This window comes from Coregonus clupeaformis, chromosome 10, assembly GCF_020615455.1.
Source record: "Coregonus clupeaformis isolate EN_2021a chromosome 10, ASM2061545v1, whole genome shotgun sequence".
Lineage (NCBI taxonomy): Eukaryota > Metazoa > Chordata > Actinopteri > Salmoniformes > Salmonidae > Coregonus > Coregonus clupeaformis.
In genome coordinates, this window is record NC_059201.1 from 10,102,702 (window position 1) to 10,122,584 (window position 19,883).

The following is a 19,883-nucleotide window of genomic DNA, read 5'->3' on the forward strand; positions in this document are numbered from 1 at the left end:
ACAGAGACGGGGAACACTACCAAGTCCTTATCGCTGCCACAGAGACGGGGAACACTACCAAGTCCTTATCGCTGCCACAGAGACGGGGAACACTACCAATACCTTATCACTGCCACAGAGACGGGGAACACTACCAAGTCCTTATCGCTGCCGCAGAGACGGGGAACACTACAAAGTCCTTATCACTGCCACAGTGACGGGGGAACATTACCAAGTCCTTATCGCTGCCACAGAGACGAGGGTACACTACCAAGTCCTTATCGCTGCCACAGAGACGGGGAACACTACCAAGTCCTTATCGCTGCCACAGAGACGGGGAACACTACCAAGTCCTTATCGCTGCCGCAGAGACGGGGAACACTACCAAGTCCTTATCGCTGCCGCAGAGACGGGGAACACTACCAAGTCCTTATCGCTGCCACAGAGACGGGGAACACTACCAAGTCCTTATCGCTGCCGCAGAGACGGGGAACACTACCAAGTCCTTATCGCTGCCACAGAGAGGGGGAACACTACCAAGTCATTATCACTACCACAGAGACGGGGGAACACTACTAAGTCATTATCACTGCCACAGAGACGGGGGAACACTACTAAGTCATTATCACTGCCACAGAGACGGGGGAACACTACTAAGTCATTATCACTGCCACAGAGACGGGGAACACTACTAAGTCATTATCACTGCCACAGAGACGAGGGAACACTACTGAGTCATTATCACTGCCACAGAGACGGGGAACACTACCAAGTCCTTATCGCTGCCACAGAGACGGGGAACACTACCAAGTCCTTATCGCTGCCACAGAGACGGGGAACACTACCAAGTCCTTATCGCTGCCGCAGAGACGGGGAACACTACCAAGTCCTTATCACTGCCACAGAGAGGGGGAACACTACCAAGTCATTATCACTGCCACAGAGACGAGGAAGACTACTAAGTCATTATCACTGCCACAGAGACGGGGAACACTACCAAGTCATTATCACTGCCACAGAGACGGGGAACACTACTAAGTCATTATCACTGCCACAGAGACGGGGGAACACTACTAAGTCATTATCACTGCCACAGAGACGGGGAACACTACCAAGTCCTTATCGCTGCCAGAGACGGGGAACACTACCAAGTCCTTATCGCTGCCACAGAGACGGGGAACACTACCAAGTCCTTATCACTGCCGCAGAGACGGGGAACACTACCAAGTCCTTATCTCTGCCACAGAGAGGGGGAACACTACCAAGTCATTATCACTGCCACAGAGACGGGGAACACTACTAAGTCATTATCACTGCCACAGAGATGGGGAACACTACCAAGTCATTATCGCTGCCACAGAGACGGGGAACACATCTAAGTCATTATCACTGCCACAGAGACGGGGAACACTACTAAGTCATTATCACTGCCACAGAGACGGGGAACAGTACTAAGTCATTATCACTGCCACAGAGACGGGGAACACTACTAAGTCATTATCACTGCCACAGAGACGGGGGAACACTACTAAGTCATTATCACTGCCACAGAGACGGGGGAACACTACTAAGTCATTATCACTGCCACAGAGACGGGGGAACACTACTAAGTCATTATCACTGCCACAGAGACGGGGGAACACTACTAAGTCATTATCACTGCCACAGAGACGGGGAACACTACCAAGTCCTTATCGCTGCCACAGAGACGGGGAACACTACCAAGTCCTTATCGCTGCCACAGAGACGGGGAACACTACCAAGTCCTTATCACTGCCGCAGAGACGGGGAACACTACCAAGTCCTTATCACTGCCACAGAGAGGGGGAACACTACCAAGTCATTATCACTGCCACAGAGACGGGGAACACTACTAAGTCATTATCACTGCCACAGAGACGGGGAATACTACCAAGTCATTATCACTGCCACAGAGACGGGGAACACTACTAAGTCATTATCACTGCCACAGAGACGGGGAACACTACCAAGTCATTATCACTGCCACAGAGACGGGGAACACTACCAAGTCCTTATCGCTGCCACAGAGACGGGGAACACTACCAAGTCCTTATCACTGCCGCAGAGACGGGGAACACTACCAAGTCCTTATCACTGCCACAGAGAGGGGGAACACTACCAAGTCATTATCACTGCCACAGAGACGGGGAACACTACTAAGTCATTATCACTGCCACAGAGACGGGGAACACTACCAAGTCATTATCACTGCCACAGAGACGGGGAACACTACTAAGTCATTATCACTGCCACAGAGACGGGGAACACTACTAAGTCATTATCACTGCCACAGAGACGGGGAACACTACCAAGTCATTATCACTGCCACAGAGACGGGGAATACTACCAAGTCATTATCACTGCCACAGAGACGGGGAACACTACTAAGTCATTATCACTGCCACAGAGACGGGGAACACTACTAAGTCATTATCACTGCCACAGAGACGGGGAACACTACCAAGTCATTATCACTGCCACAGAGACGGGGAACACTACCAAGTCCTTATCGCTGCCACAGAGACGGGGAACACTACCAAGTCCTTATCACTGCCGCAGAGACGGGGAACACTACCAAGTCCTTATCACTGCCACAGAGAGGGGGAACACTACCAAGTCATTATCACTGCCACAGAGACGGGGAACACTACTAAGTCATTATCACTGCCACAGAGACGGGGAACACTACCAAGTCATTATCACTGCCACAGAGACGGGGAACACTACTAAGTCATTATCACTGCCACAGAGACGGGGAACACTACTAAGTCATTATCACTGCCACAGAGACGGGGAACACTACCAAGTCATTATCACTGCCACAGAGACGGGGAACACTACCAAGTCATTATCACTGCCACAGAGACGGGGAACACTACCAAGTCATTATCACTGCCACAGAGACGGGGAACACTACTAAGTCATTATCACTGCCACAGAGACGGGGAACACTACTAAGTCATTATCACTGCCACAGAGACGGGGAACACTACCAAGTCCTTATCACTGCCGCAGAGACGGGGAACACTACCAAGTCCTTATCACTGCCACAGAGACGGGGAACACTACTAAGTCATTATCACTGCCACAGAGACGGGGAACACTACTAAGTCATTATCACTGCCACAGAGACGGGGAACACTACCGAGGGAGGGTCTTGACTTTCCCTCACTAACTCAGACAGAGATTTTCACTAATGCCGACACCTTCATCATTGATGCTAAAGTTGTCTCTCTCTTTCCCCAACACACACACACACACACACACACACTTGCTCGTTCTTTCTCCTTCTGCAGCTAGTCTGAGTTAAAAATAGCTCTCCCTCTCCCCTTCTCTGCTTCTCCGTTTACATAAGCACACATCGGGGGGAGGGGAGCACTTCCGGTCTGGCCACCCAGCCCAGCATCTGATCCACAACACAGGCTGGGCTGCTGGGTGTGGGATACAGGAGGAGGGCTGACATACATACCCCGCAATGCAGGAAAGACCTCTATCTACACGTCTCTCTCCCTTTAGCCTGTATCTAACTGTCTGTCTGTCTGCCTGCCTGCCTGCCTATCTGCCTGCCTCTCCGTCTGTCCGTCTGCCTGCCTTTCTGTCTTTGACGGTCCAGGAGCGGGTCCCAACCCGATGCTAAGAATAACAAACCAGAATCACATTTCATACAAGGGAGTGTTTTCATGATCATCTTGCTGCAAGGCTTTAATGACCCCCCCTGGGTTCATGTGACCAGTGCATGACTTATAACATAGGCAGGTCTAAAAAACAGATAAGAAAGAATTCCAGAAATGAAAAGCTATGAGCCGAGAAGGAGGGAAAGGGAAGCTCTACTATAAAACCCTCTTCCTCCCAACACTGCCACACTGAACCTATATTGGAAGTATGCACAAATCACCAGCATATACAAATAAAAACCCAAGCTACTGTAAAACACAATCTCAACAACAGCCATACTGTAGACTGAGGATGCCATTGTCAGCTGGACAAATGTAATACGTCAGCACCAAAACAGTTAAATGAAAAGAAAAATTTATACTTAACCTGTCCTGAAGTTTGAGTCTGTGTGTGTTGGGTACTTACTACTGTGCACAGTCGATCAGCTGGTACTCATTGGATCTCTCAAAGCAGGCCTTCACCCCCTCGTCTTGCCATAGGGTCTTTGCATGCTCATAGAACTCCTGCAGAACAACACAACACAGAGAGATCGATCAGGCCAGTACATGGGTAGAGAGGTGAACCGGTTGCCAACTTGGACCCAACCCAAGTCCTTCAACACTGTTTACAATTCAGGTATTCATTTCATTCAGGCAATAGAACATGTACCCTGTGCTCTACCCCCTCGGCACTCCTGTACATCTCAAATGATTGGATAGTTGAGCGATAGTTCACCTACATATGTAGGATCTTCATTTGAGCCAGTTTGCTACAGCAGGAAAATTATCCTGCAGCAACAGGAAATTTGAATTATTATGTGGATCATAGGTTGGTTGTTTAGGGAAAGGGAAACGGGGAAGGGGATACCTAGTCAATTGCACATCACTGAATGCATTCAACCGAAATGTGTCTTCCGCATTTAACCCAAGCCCTCCGAATCAGCGAGATGCGGGGGGCTGCCTTAATCAACATCCAAGTCATCGGTGTCCGGGGAGCAGTTGTTGTTGGGGGTTAACTGCCTTGTTCAAGGGCAGAACGGCAGATTATTCCACCTTGCCGGCTCGGCGATTCGAACCAGCGACTGACCCAACGCTCTTAACTGCTAGGTTACCGCTAGCAACTAAACCGACACGTGCACAACTATGGGGAAAAACAGAAGGGTTTTCGTAATGTTGTCAGCCAACCCGTCTATAATTAATGGCCATTTTTGAAGGGGTTGATACATTTTTGGTAAGGGAAAATCTTCAGAAGCCTTTTTAAACTTCAAATACACTACAAGTTTTAAATTTCTTTAGCCTATCAGAAGGCAAGATGAAGAAGCAACGCTTGCTTAAATCTATCCTATCTAACCTAGCCAGGGTTTGGCTCTGGTCCTATTATAGCACACCTCACCAGCTAATCCTGAGGAGGAGCTCATTAATATGATCATATGTGTTTAAAGTTAGACTGAAACAAAATCCTGCAGGAGCTGCCCAGGAGGGTTGGCCATCCCTGGGCTAGCATAGAGGCTAGGAGTCAATTGGGAATTCAACACTAATTCAACCAATCAGAACGCTTTTTTTAGTCTGTAAAATAACATATTTGGGGCAGGCGTTGCATGTGTTTTCCTTTTAGTGGTCTCATTGAACCTATAGCCATAGCCGTCCCTTTGTTGACAGTGGTGAGTGGAAGACAGAGTGGGCACAAGACACAAGAGATACACACTGAACCAAACGTTCTTCAAATCAAGCAGCCCAAACATGAACGATGAGGGACAGCAACACGATAACAGAACAGAACCTTCCCTTTCCAGCTGAGAAGGCCTCTCTAAGCATCCCCAACTAGGCCTCTGGAGTCTGGACAGTAACAAGACAGAGGCTTACATGACAATTGACATGACTGCCAATGCCTGCATGCAAAGAAAACAAAACAGAAACGTCAGTCTCACTCTGACCACACTGCAATCCTGACATTCACTCGTGTTGTAAATCAATCAACGAGCATTTTAACACTAGTGATTCATTAGTAGGGTCAGGTGTTTCTCCTAACCATGTGGCAGGTAGCCTTGAGGTTAGAGCGTTGGGCCAGTAACTGAAAGGTCGCTGGATCGAATACCGGAGCCGACAAGGTGAAAAATCTGTTGCTGTGCCCTTGAGCAAGGCACTTAACCTTAATTGCTCCAGGGGCGCTGTATAATGGTTGTGACCCCACTCCCTGCGGGGGAATTGGAATATGCAAGAAACACTTTCCATTACACACTTGTGTGTAACAGGACAAATATAAGCACCCCCCCAAATTATTATAACCAGGTAGGCTAAAACTCCTGTCCCTATTCTTGAGGTATCCCATCAGCGTACATAGCTGAGGACAGACAGATAGCGAGACACTTGTCCTGGTTCAAACTAGTGTTATATTTAGAGAAGGACAGAAGAGGAGAGGAGACAGATGAGGACAATGAACATATAGGTTGAGGAAGTTCACTGAGACATGGACAGAAGTTCACTGAAACATGGCCAGAAGTTCACTGAGACATGGCCAGAAGTTCACTGAGACATGGCCAGAAGTTCACTGAGACATGGCCAGAAGTTCACTGAGACAAAAGGCAGTAGAAGAAACAAAACTCTTTAAGGAAGACATTGGGATGTAGTCAGTATATTCAGGAGCTCTCTCCTTCTCTTCTCTATGGGGTTTCCTCCCCCAGGCCATCTCCCTGTTCCCTGTCAGAACCCTAAGCAGAGTGGTGAAGCGGCAGGCAGAGTCAACCAGTCAGACTGGTTCCTGGTAGGCCCTAGCCTAGGGCCAGGAGATAGGGGGAGGGGGAGAGGGAGGAGCCTAGGGCCAGGAGATAGGGGGGAGGGCGAGAGGGAGGAGCCTAGGGCCAGGAGATAGGGGGAGGGCGAGAGGGAGGAGCCTAGGGCCAGGAGATAGGGGGGGGCGAGAGGGAGGAGCCAAGGGCCAGGAGATAGGGGGAGGGCGAGAGGGAGGAGCCTAGGGCCAGGAGATAGGGGAGGGCGAGAGGGAGGAGCCTAGGGCCAGGAGATAGGGGGAGGGCGAGAGGGAGGAGCCTAGGGCCAGGAGATAGGGGGGAGGGCGAGAGGGAGGAGCCTAGGGCCAGGAGATAGGGGGGAGGGCGAGAGGGAGGAGCCTAGGGCCAGGAGATAGGGGGGAGGGAGGAGGCAGCGGCTGCAGCTATTCAGACAGTCTTGTCTGCCCAAACACACACAAACACACATTAATATAATGAGTTAGATGCTTCAGAAAAGTAGTCAGTAGCCACAGACATTCCAATCCACCATATACAGGCCATTCGGAAAGTATTCAGACCCCTTGACTTTTTCCACATTTTGTTATGTTACAGCCTTATTCTAAAATGGATTTGGAGATGGGAGAACCTTCCAGAAGGACAACCATCTCTGCAGCACTCAACCACCAATCAGGCCTTTATGGTAGAGTGGACAGACGGAACCAGTCCTCAGTAAAAGGAACATGACAACCCACTTGGAGTTTGCCAAAAGTCACCTAAAGGACTCTCAGACCATGAGAAACAACATTCTCTGGTCTGATGAAACCAAGATTGAACTCTTTGGCCTGAATGCCAAGCATCACATCTGGAGGAAGCCTGGCACCATCCCTACGGTGAAGCATGGTGGTGGCAGCATCATGCTGTGGAGATGTTTTTCAGCGGCAGGGACTGGGAGACTAGTCAGGATCAAGGGAAAGATGAACGGAGCAAAGTACAGAGAGATCCTTGATGAAAACCTGCTCCAGAGAGCCCCCCGAGTGGCGCAGCGGTCTAAGGCACTGCATCGCAGTGCTTGAGGCGTCACTACAGCCCTGGGTTCGATCCCAGGCTGTGTCACAGCAGGCTGTGACTGGGAGACTCATGAGGCGGCGCAAAATTGGCCCAGCATCGTCCAGGTTAGGGGAGGGTTTGGCCGGCCGGGATTTCCTTGTCCCATCGGGCTCTAGCGACTCCTTGTGTTGGGCCGGGTGCCTGCAAGCTGACTTCTGGAAGGTGTTTCCTCCAACACATTGGTGCGGCTGGCTTCTGGATTAAGCGAGCAGTCTGTCAAGAAGCAGTGTGGCTTGGCAGGGTCGTGTTTCGGAGGACACATGGCTCTAGACCTTCACCTCTCCCGAGTCCGTAGGGGAGTTGCAGCGATGGGACAAGACTGTAACTACCAATTGGGGAGAAAATGGGGTAAAAGTACAAAAAATTAAAAAATTACCTGCTCCAGAGCACTCAGGACCTCAGACTGGGGCGAAGGTTCACCTTCCAACAGGACAACGACCCTAAGCACACAGCCAAGACAACGCAGGAGTGTCTTCGGGGCAAGTCTCTGAATGTCCTTGAGTGGCCCAGCCAGAGCCCGGACTTGAACCCGATCTAACATCTCTGGAGAGCCCTAAAAATAGCTGTGCAGCGACGCTCCCCATCCAACCTGACAGAGCTTGAGAGGATCTGCAGAGAAGAATGGGAGAAACTCCCAAATACAGGTGTGCCAAGCTTGTAGCGTAATACCCAAGAAGACTCGAGGCTGTAATCGCTACCAAAGGTGCTTCAACAAAGTACTGAGTAAAGGGTCTGAATACTTATGTAAATGTAGTATTTCCGTTTTCTTTTCTAAAAACCTGTTTTTGGTATGTCATTATGGGGTATTGTGTGTAGATTGATGAGGGGGAAAAAACAATTTAATCCATTTTAGAATAAGGCTGTAACGTAACAAAATGTGGAAAAAGTCAAGGGGTCTGAATACTTTACGAATCCACAGTTCTTATTTATATTTATATTTTCAACCTTTATTTAACTAGCCAAGTCAGTTAAGAACAAATTCTGTATTTAGTGTAGATTGACATAGATCCCTTTGGCACAGCAACAGACCATATAAAAGACCTCCAGATCTATAGAAAGCATCAGGGCAAACTCTCACCAAGTTTTAGTCGTATGTACGGGATACACATGGTATACACCGTCCAACGAAATGCTTCCTTGCAGGTTCCTTCTCGACAACGCAACAACAATAAAAAATAATAAAAGATAAGAATACGAACAGTGGCTCAGTAGAATAAACATTTTAGCATAAGTATAATACAGGAAGTCACAATTTAAATTCAATATTTGCGGAAGGGGGGATTGGGGGGCAAACTCTCACCTACTGTTGCAACTTCTGATTCAGAATAGTAAAACATAAAACATTTTAAATGCCATACAACACATGGTGTCTAGGTGTTCTATATATTGGTCATACATCTCTATAGAAATTACATTTAACCTGGATTGGAATTTCAGGCTTACTTGCAGTGAACACCTTTACAGGCCTGTCTGTCTGCCTGCCTATTTTCCTGTCTACCCTGCCTGTCTGCCTGTCTACCCTGCCTGTCTGCCTGCCTGCATGTCTGCCTGTCTACCTATCCTGTCTGTCTGCCTGCCTATCTGCCTGTCTGCCTGCCTGTCTATCTGCCTGCCTGCCTGTCTGCCTGCCTGTCTGCCTGTCTACCCTGCCTGCCTGCCTGCCTGCCTGCCTATCTGCCTGCCTGCCTGTCTGCCTGCCTGTCTACCCTGCCTGCCTGCCTGCCTGCCTGTTTACCCTGCCTATCTTGCCTGTCTGCCTGCCTGTCTGCCTGCCTATCTGCCTGCCTGCCTGGCTGCCTGTCTACCCTGCCAGCCAGCCTGCCTGCCTGCCTGTCTGCCTGCCTGCCTGCCTGCCTATCTGCCTGCCTGTCTGCCTGCCTGTCTGCCTGTCTACCCTGCCTATCTTGCCTGTCTGCCTGTCTGTCTGCCTGTCTACCCTGCCTATCTTGCCTGTCTGCCTGCCTGCCTGCCTGTCTGCCTGCCTGCCTGCCTATCCTGCCTGTTTGCCTGCCTGCCTGCCTGTCTGCCTGCCTGTCTATCCTGCCTGCCTACCTATCCTGCCTGCCTGCCTTTCTACCCTGCCTGTTTGCCTGCCTGTCTGCCTGCCTACCCAGCCTGCCTGTCTGCCTGCCCTGCCTACCCGTCTGCCTGCCAACCCTGGGAACAGGCAGTTTGGAAGGAATCCCTGAGGGTCCTGGTGTTTCAGAGGGGAACTCCCATCAGACCCATTTAACGTTATTAAACACAATCAGTGTTAACAGGCACGGCCATGCATCTCTCAGGTGAGAGCCTCATTCAATTGTGAGCATCCCAAGGGGAGCACACCTGCTAATTACTGAACCACGAAGCACCAGACAGACAGACAGCACACTGGAGTAGCTTCCATGGCTGATGTGACCTAGCTCCCCTGTAGCTCAGTTGGTAGAGCATGGCGCTTGCAACGCCAGGGTTGTGGGTTCGTTTCCCACGGGGGGCCAGTATGAAAATGTATGCATTCACTAACTGTAAGTCGCTCTGGATAAGAGCGTCTGCTAAATGACTAAAATGTAAATGTGATGTACCTCTAGGAACTTATTGGCCTATTCCTGCATTCACTGACAGGTCCTATTCCTCTATTCACTGACTGGTCCTATTCCTCTATTCACTGACTGGTCCTATTCCTCTATTCACTGACTGGTCCTATTCCTCTATTCACTGACTGGTCCTATTCCTCCATTCACTGACTGGTCCTATTCCTCTATTCACTGACTGGTCCTATTCCTCCATTCACTGACTGGTCCTATTCCTCTATTCACTGACTGGTCCTATTCCTCTATTCACTGACTGGTCCTATTTCTCTATTCACTGACTGGTCCTATTCCTCCATTCACTGACTGGTCCTATTCCTCCATTCACTGACTGGTCCTATTCCTCCATTCACTGACTGGTCCTATTCCTGCATTCACTGACTGGTCCTATTCCTCTATTCACTGACTGGTCCTATTCCTCTATTCACTGACTGGTCCTATTCCTCTATTCACTGACTGGTCCTATTCCTCTATTCACTGACTGGTCCTATTCCTCTATTCACTGACTGGTCATATTCCTCTATTCACTGACTGGTCCTATTCCTCTATTCACTGACTGGTCCTATTCCTCTATTCACTGACTGGTCCTATTCACTGACTGGCCCTATTCCTCCATTCACTGACTGGTCCTATTCCTATATTCACTGACTGGTCCTATTCCTCTATTCACTGACTGGTCCTATTCCTCCATTCACTGACTGGTCCTATTCCTCTATTCACTGACTGGTCCTATTCACTGACTGGTCCTATTCCTCTATTCACTAACTGGTCCTATTCCTCTATTCACTGACTGGTCCTATTCCTCCATTCACTGACTGGTCCTATTCCTCTATTCACTGACTGGTCATATTCCTCTATTCACTGACTGGTCCTATTCCTCTATTCACTGACTGGTCCTATTCCTCTATTCACTGACTGGTCCTATTCCTCTATTCACTGACTGGTCCTATTCCTCTATTCACTGACTGGTCCTATTCCTCTATTCACTGACTGGTCCTATTCCTCTATTCACTGACTGGTCATATTCCTCCATTCACTGACTGGTCCTATTCCTCTATTCACTGACTGGTCCTATTCACTGACTGGTCCTATTCCTCTATTCACTAACTGGTCCTATTCCTCTATTCACTGACTGGTCCTATTCCTCCATTCACTGACTGGTCCTATTCCTCTATTCACTGACTGGTCATATTCCTCTATTCACTGACTGGTCCTATTCCTCTATTCACTGACTGGTCCTATTCCTCTATTCACTGACTGGTCCTATTCCTCTATTCACTGACTGGTCCTATTCCTCTATTCACTGACTGGTCCTATTCCTCCATTCACTGACTGGTCCTATTCCTCTATTCACTGACTGGTCCTATTCTTATTCACTGACTGGTCCTATTCCCTCCATTCACTGACTGGTCCTATTCCTCTATTCACTGACTGGTCCTATTCCTCTATTCACTGACTGGTCCTATTCCTCCATTCACTGACTGGTCCTATTCCTCTATTCACTGACTGGTCCTATTCCTCTATTCACTGACTGGTCCTATTCCTCTATTCACTGACTGGTCCTATTCCTCCATTCACTGACTGGTCCTATTCCTCTATTCACTGACTGGTCCTATTCCTCCATTCACTGACTGGTCCTATTCCTCTATTCACTGACTGGTCCTATTCCTCTATTCAATGACTGGTCCTATTCCTCCATTCACTGACTTCTCCTATTCACTGACTGGTCCTATTCCTCTATTCACTGACTGGTCCTATTCCTCCATTCACTGACTGGTCCCATTCCTCCATTCACTGACTGGTCCTATTCCTCTATTCACTGACTGGTCCTATTCCTCTATTCACTGACTGGTCCTATTCCTCTATTCACTGACTGGTCCTATTCCTCCATTCACTGACTGGTCCTATTCCTCCATTCACTGACTGGTCCTATTCCTCTATTCACTGACTGGTCCTATTCCTCTATTCACTGACTGGTCCTATTCCTCTATTCACTGACTGGTCCTATTCCTCTATTCACTGACTGGTCCTATTCCTCTATTCACTGACTGGTCCTATTCCTCTATTCACTGACTGGTCCTATTCCTCCATTCACTGACTGGTCCTATTCCTCTATTCACTGACTGGTCCTATTCACTGACTGGTCCTATTCCTCCATTCACTGACTGGTCCTATTCCTCTATTCACTGACTGGTCCTATTCCTCCATTCACTGACTGGTCCTATTCCTCTATTCACTGACTGGTCCTATTCCTCTATTCATTGACTGGTCCTATTCCTCCATTCACTGACTGGTCCTATTCCTCTATTCACTGACTGGTCCTATTCCTCCATTCACTGACTGGTCCTATTCCTCTATTCACTGACTGGTCCTATTCCTCCATTCAATGACTGGTCCTATTCCTCTATTCACTGACTGGTCCTATTCACTGACTGGTCCTATTCCTCTATTCACTGACTGGTCATATTCCTCTATTCACTGACTGGTCCTATTCCTCTATTCACTAACTGGTCCTATTCCTCTATTCACTGACTGGTCCTATTCCTCTATTCACTGACTGGTCCTATTCCTCCATTCACTGACTGGTCCAATTCCTCCATTCACTGACTGGTCCTATTCCTCCATTCACTGACTGGTCCTATTCCTCCATTCACTGACTGGTCCTATTCCTCCATTCACTGACTGGTCCTATTCCTCTATTCACTGACTGGTCCTATTCCTCTATTCACTGACTGGTCCTATTCCTCTATTCACTGACTGGTCCTATTCCTCTATTCACTGACTTGTCCTATTCCTCTATTCACTGACTGGTCCTATTCCTCTATTCACTGACTGGTCCTATTCCTCTATTCACTGACTGGTCCTATTCCTCTATTCACTGACTGGTCCTATTCCTCTATTCACTGACTGGTCCTATTCCTCCATTCACTGACTGGTCCTATTCCTCTATTCACTGACTGGTCCTATTCCTCCATTCAATGACTGGTCCTATTCCTCTATTCACTGACTGGTCCTATTCACTGACTGGTCCTATTCCTCCATTCACTGACTGGTCCTATTCCTCTATTCACTGACTGGTCCTATTCCTCCATTCAATGACTGGTCCTATTCCTCTATTCACTGACTGGTCCTATTCACTGACTGGTCCTATTCCTCTATTCACTGACTGGTCCTATTCCTTCCTACCTTCAATTGAAACACATAGACCTATATCACGTTAGCAGCCAGTTTGACTAATGTTCATAGTTTCAACAGTTGAAAACTTTGAGATGGAGATAATTATTTGGGGCACGAATTCAGAATGAGATCGTAGTATCCAATTAGGGTTCGAACCAGACTGTGTTAGCCCACTGAGCTAAAGCCTAGGCACAAATGTTCAGGTCACAGGCAAGGTCAGTCATCAGATGAGCGTGGTTTATCCAACCACCTCCATTACAACTGTAGTGCCCAGAGGGTGGCTACCTGACGTGCACCTTCAGAGAAAAACCCTCAAACATGCCAACATGACAGAGATAATGTGTAATTAATTAATTAGATAGAAAAATACTTACCGATGTAAATTCAAAATTTACTAGGTTTAGGATGTATTCGATTCGGAACTGGTGTGCTGGGTTGGCTAACCGGACTGGGGGTGTGAGTGTACTCATGGCTGTCACTATAGTCTGGAATGGAGGAAAAAGAGAAAAACCTTGATTTACAAAATCTACTGACAAAAATGTATGTTTTTGTACATCTTGAAATGTATTAAAGATTTCCTCTATTGGACTACTAGTACTGATTGCTCATGTAAACAATGTAACCAATAGGGAGAAATCAGCAGTAAACAGCACCAATTACTGACCTCTATAGCTTCTTTTATGTTGTTTTTAATGTCTTGAATTTTCTGTTTTTTCTCCCTGTGAAGCATGAAAATAGATATTTAGAATCACGATGATGAGGAAGTCAGTGTATAACAGCATACCACCTTAATGACATCAAAATCAACATAAAGGTGTAGCAACGCTTGACATGGAAAAGTAGAATGGCAGATTGGCAATCTTTACTCATCGACGAAGTCTGCAAACCTTAAATAAGGACCACAAAGATATTTCATATCCATAAAAAATGTTGGCAGTGGTTTTTCTATGAGGCACATGCATTGATGGACGATGGAGAGACAATTTAATTTGGATAGATAGATAGTGCATACTTAATGCATTTCATCAGTCTGTGTAGCTGGGCTGTCAGAATGTAGGAGTTTCAGTGACAGAGTAAAAGCAGTGCACTGTACGACTGAGAGGACGCTCCACTACATTCCTCACACTAAGACCCCGAAAACACCCTGTTCAAAAGAAACTGCCATCTCTTCTCACCTCCGCCATTCCACTCTTCTCCTCTATCTGCTCCTCCCTTCTTATCCCCTCTCCCTATCATTCTGTCACTCCCCACCTCCCATCGCCTTCTGTCCTCCTCATCCTGTTCTCCAGCACCTAGTACTGACTGGCACTGCCTGTCCCCCTTCCAGTAGGTAGGTACAACATTCTAGTCTGAGGGGCAGGCTGAGGCAACAAACCTGAACTGAAGCAAGAACGATAGAGATCCCCTCCCTCCATATATTTACCAATAGGCTACACCAGGGTGTCTAGCTGTGGAACGCAAAACGGACAACATCTGTCCTGAATTGACCATCAATATAATCTGTATAAGGTTCCTGCTATGGACTGACTGACTGATGTGTGTGTGTGCACAAATGTGTGTGTGTGTGTGTAATTTTGACCTACCATGTATTTAAATTGTACTATTTCTATTAGGTGATCTGTACTATATGTTGTGTAGGTCATGTGGGAGCAGTGGCGCTTGAATGTCCAAGAAAAATTCCCCCTCTGGGACAATAAAGTTGATCTGATCTTATTAAGACCTGTCAACTGTGCCATATGTGGAAGCCAAGGCCTTTTGACTGGGCCATTATAGTTCTGGAATGATCAGAATGATTAAATACATGACCCGTAATATGAACAATACAGCCACTGTAAGTAACCTGACAATCCACAGAAATGGAACCTGCGTGAACTCACATCGTCGGGGAAACAAAAGCTTAAGGCAAAATACTGTTCTTCATGAGCGGTCCTACAGTATTGCTGTTGCCATACTATTTGGTATACTATACTGGCTATGAAAATAAGTTAGTGAAACCAAAAACGTCAGCATTTTCTCTCGATGAGCAGGGCTAGAAGAAGACCCACTAGCCTGAACGCAGTAGGCTATGCATGTGATTTCAAACTATTCAAAAACAATTTCAAGGACCTGTTGAATAATTGGAGCCATCTCACAAACCACTTGTTGTTTAAAAACAGTTTATAAAATAGGCAATTCTTAGCGCAATACACTTTATAAATATTATCAATTAACTCAAGCAGTTTCACCTATAGGGATAACAAACACCTAGTCTCTGGCGAAAAACATGAATTTACTCTCTGGGGTGGGACGGAATTGCACACTCAAGATCATTGTAAATATTGCTGCATTGCCAGAAACAGGTGAATATGCATTAGCCAATTTAGCCAAAGTTCGCCATCACTTTATGTCATGAGCCCTCTCACTCCACCGGGTTACCACCTTAATGTGTTTCCACTATCTTCCACTCTGCTCATCTCTCTCTCTCTACTCAGCCTAACTAGCTCCACCTGTCCCTGCTCTGCTCGGCTCTAATTACTCTGCCAGCTGCGCTGCATTACCCACTAACCTCTCCCAGTATTTAAAGTCCTGTCTTTCAGCTCTCCTTTGTCAGATCGTCTGCAAAGCTCACACCCGGAACCTGTGTGCTCGCGCTTCTGGCTCACCCTTGTTTTGTGACCCCGGACCTGCCTGATTCTTGGATACTCTTCTGCCCCAGGAAAACCAGACCGGCTTTCTGCCATTACGACTCCTGACTACTCTTCGACCCCGGTAACTCTGACCAGCCTTCTGCCTTGCTACAACGTATTTGGATTTCCCTTGAACTGTACTTCTGCCTTGTTTCATCACGCCCCGTTGTGTCTGTGTTTCCTCCCCCAGGACTTCTGGACCACCAACCACCGGGCGTCATCGGACGCATCGCTGCCACTGGGGGGCACAGACCCAGCACGTTGGACGGGATAACCCCTGGAGCCTTCACTCACCCCCTACTTCCCTTTTCCCTTAAGTTTTAATAAACTTTCTGGTGTAGCGCAATTGTGGTCCTCTTGTCGTCTGTCTGAACCGTGACAGTACGATCTGACCATCATGGACTCAAGCGCACACTTCCCCCGACATGGAAACCGAAGAACCTGAGCAACCCACCGCCATGCTACGCCTGGAACACACTGAGAGAGAGCTAGGCCGCATGAGCGGCGACATCACCTCTCTGCTTCAGGTCGGCCACCAACAGCATCAGCAGTTCCAGCAGCACCAGCAGCAGTCCCAGCAGCAGCAACAACAACTCGCCAGGATCATCCAACTCCTCACCAACCTTACCCCAGCCAGTCTGCCCACCAGCCCTGCCTCCGGAGTTACCTGCCCCGGTCATTGCAGCCGCTGCCCCGGAACCCAAGATTGGAAACCCCGAGCGGTTCAACGGCGATTCTACCCAGGTTCGGCCATTCCTGACTAGCTGCCGACTTCAGTTCTCCTTGCAGCCTAGGACCTTCGCCACGGAGGGGGCTAGGGTCGGGTATGCCATCACTCACCTGACGGGCCGAGCTCGACTCTGGGGAACAGCAGAGTTCGAACGTCAAACCCCCGCATGTGCAACCTTCGACCTGTTTGCTGAGGAGATGCTGAAGGTGTTTGACCTGGATTCACCAACCGCAGAGGCGTCTCGTGAACTGTTCAGTATTCGACAAGGCAGACGTACAGTCGCAGACCATTCCATCGACTTCCGAACCCTGGCAAGACGAAGTTCTTGGAACACACCATCGTTGGTGGACGCGTTCTTCCATAGCTTGGCTGACTATATCAAGGACGAGTTGGTCTCCCATGAACTGCCTTCCACTCTTGATGAAGCCATCGCACTGACTGTCCGGATCGACAGAAGGATACAGACCCGTGCGTCGTGAGAGGGGGCGCCAAGGTCCACCAACTACCGGCATTCGGAGAGATCCGACTGGGCTCCTGTCAGCTACTGCCACTCACCCAAGTCAGCTTGATCAGTCTGAGCCTATGGAGATTGGGCGAGCCTCTCTCTCACTCCTGCAGAGCGCCAGCGCCGCTCACCTCAAACCTCTGCCTCTATTGTGGAGGTGATGGACATCGTGTGGTAACCTGCCCTTTAAAGCCGAAGCTCACCGGGCATAGGGGAGTCGGTTGAGCTCAATGACCATCCAGTCCTCCGACCGCAAACCCTTGCTGCAAGTTCACCTCCGCCTCTCTGACTCAACTCACACCCTGGCTGCTCTGGTGGATTCTGGCGCCCGAAGCCAACATAATGGACGTCAAGCTGGCACGCCAACTGGGACTGGAGAACCTCCGTTTGACACCTCCTATTCCTGCCCGGGCACTGGACGGACACTTACTCGGATCGGTCACTCATGTCACGGCCCCCGGTCTTGATGGGTCTGTCCGAAACCATCAAGAAACTATCCAGTTTCACCTGCTCCCCTCTCCAGGCCAACCCCTCATCCTGGGTTACCCATGGCTCCGCCCGGCACAACCCTCAGCTCGACTGGGTGACCGGGGTGATCAGGGAGTGGGGAGAGGACTGCCACCGAACCTGCCTGCTTGCTGCCGCACTTACCCCCTCGGCCAGTACCTACTAACTCCGCTCCTGACCTCTCCCATGTCCCAGAATGCTACCATGGTCTCAGAGAAGTGTTTAACAAAGCAAGAGCCACATCTCTGCCCCCTCACCGACCGTGCGACTGTGCCATCGACCTCCTCCCTGGAACAGCCCCTCCAAGGGGCCGTCTTTATCGTTGTCTGCTCCTGAAAGAAGGTCCATGGAGGACTACATCAATGACTCTCTGTCCACAGGATTGATCCGTTCATCTTCATCTCCGGCTGGGGCTGGCTTCTTCTTTGTGGGGAAGAGGGACGGATCTCTTCGCCCCTGCATCGACTACAGGGGACTCAACGACATCACAGTGAAAAACCGTTACCCTCTCCCTCTGCTCACCTCTGCTTTTGAGTTGCTCCAGGGAGCCACTGTTTTTACCAAGTTGGATCTCAGAAACGCTTACCACCTAGTGCGGATCCGGGAGGGAGATGAATGGAAGACCGCATTCAATACACCAACAGGCCACTACGAGTATCTGGTTATGCCTTTTGGCCTCACCAATGCTCCTGCTGTGTTCCAGGCTCTAGTGAATGATGTACTGCGGGACATGTTAAACAAGTTTGTCTTCGTTTACCTGGATGACATCTTAATCTACTCCAGAGACCTGTCTGAACACACCCGCCATGTCCAGCAAGTCCTTCATCGTCTTCTGGAGAATTCCCTCTACGCCAAGGCAGAGAAATGTGAGTTTCACGTCAAGACAGTGGCCTTCCTGGGGTACATAGTGGCAGAGGGAAGTATCCAAATGGATCCTGCCAAAGTATCAGCAGTCACTTCATGGCCAGTTCCGGAGAACAGAAAGAAGCTGCAACAGTTTCTGGGGTTTGCTAACTTCTATAGAAAGTTTATCCGGAACTACAGTACCGTTGCTGCCCCTCTCACTGCTCTAACCAGCACCAAGCAACCCTTCACCTGGACCCCAGCAGCCGACAAGGCCTTCAGTACCCTCAAGGTAAGGTTCACCTCCGCTCCCATCCTCCAGATGCCTGACGTGGACCGGCAATTCATTGTGGAGGTGGACGCCTCGGATGTGGGAGTTGGTGCTGTGATTTCTCAGTGGGCTGCGGAGGATAGGAAGCTCCATCCCTGTGCCTTTTTCTCACGTCGGTTGTCCCCCTCTGAGTGCAATTACGACATAGGGAACCGAGAGCTGCTGGCTGTGAAGCTTGCCTTGGAGGAGTGGCGTCACTGGCTGGAGGGGTCCACCATTCCATTTCTCGTTTGGACCGATCATAAGAACTTGGAGTACATCCAGCGGCCAAACGGTTGAACTCCAGGCAGTCCCGCTGGGCCCTGTTCTTCACCAGGTTTAATTTCACTCTGTCATACCGGCCTGGATCACGCAACACCAAGCCAGACGCCCTCTCCGTCAATTCCAGAAGGATGACAACCCCTCCAAGGATCCTGTGTCGATTCTGCCAAGTCCCTGCATCGTAGCAGCTCTGACCTGGGCTGTTGAGGAACAGGTGCTGGAAGCTCTCCGTAACCAGCCCGGTCCCAGCACTTGCCCAGCTGACCGCCTTTTTGTCCCCGAAAACCTAAGGTCCCAGGTCGTTCAGTGGGGACATGACTCCCCGCCTAGCTTGTCACCCTGGCTCCACCCGCACTTACAACCTGCTCGCCCAGAGGTTCTGGTGGCCCGCTCTGAGAAAGGATGTACGGGAATTCGTCCCAAGCCTGCCCCATCTGCAACCAACACAAGTCGTCCTGCCAGCCCCCAGCCGGATTGCTGCAGCCCCTGCCTGTGCCCAGACGTCCCTGGTCTCACATCGCCCTTGACTTTGTCACGGGCTGCCCCCTTCAAGGGGCAAGACCGTCATTCTCACCATAGTTGACCGATTCAGCAAGATGGCACACTTCATTCCCCCTCCCCAAGCTCCCAACCGCCAAGGAGACCGCCCAGGTGGTCCTGGAACACGTCTTCCGGATCCACGGACTGCCAAAGGATGTAGTTTCTGACCGTGGTCCACAATTCTCCTCCGCTTTTTGGAAGGAGTTCTGTCACCTGCTGGGAGCCACAGTCAGTCTGACTTCCGGATTCCATCCCCAATCCAATGGGCAG

At 49.3% G+C, this 19,883-nt stretch overlaps 1 pseudogene; it reads right to left on the reverse strand.

Moving 5' to 3' along the window:
• LOC121574889 overlaps window positions 1-19,883 on the reverse strand; it is a 46,597-nt pseudogene that overhangs the window by 10,320 nt on the left and 16,394 nt on the right.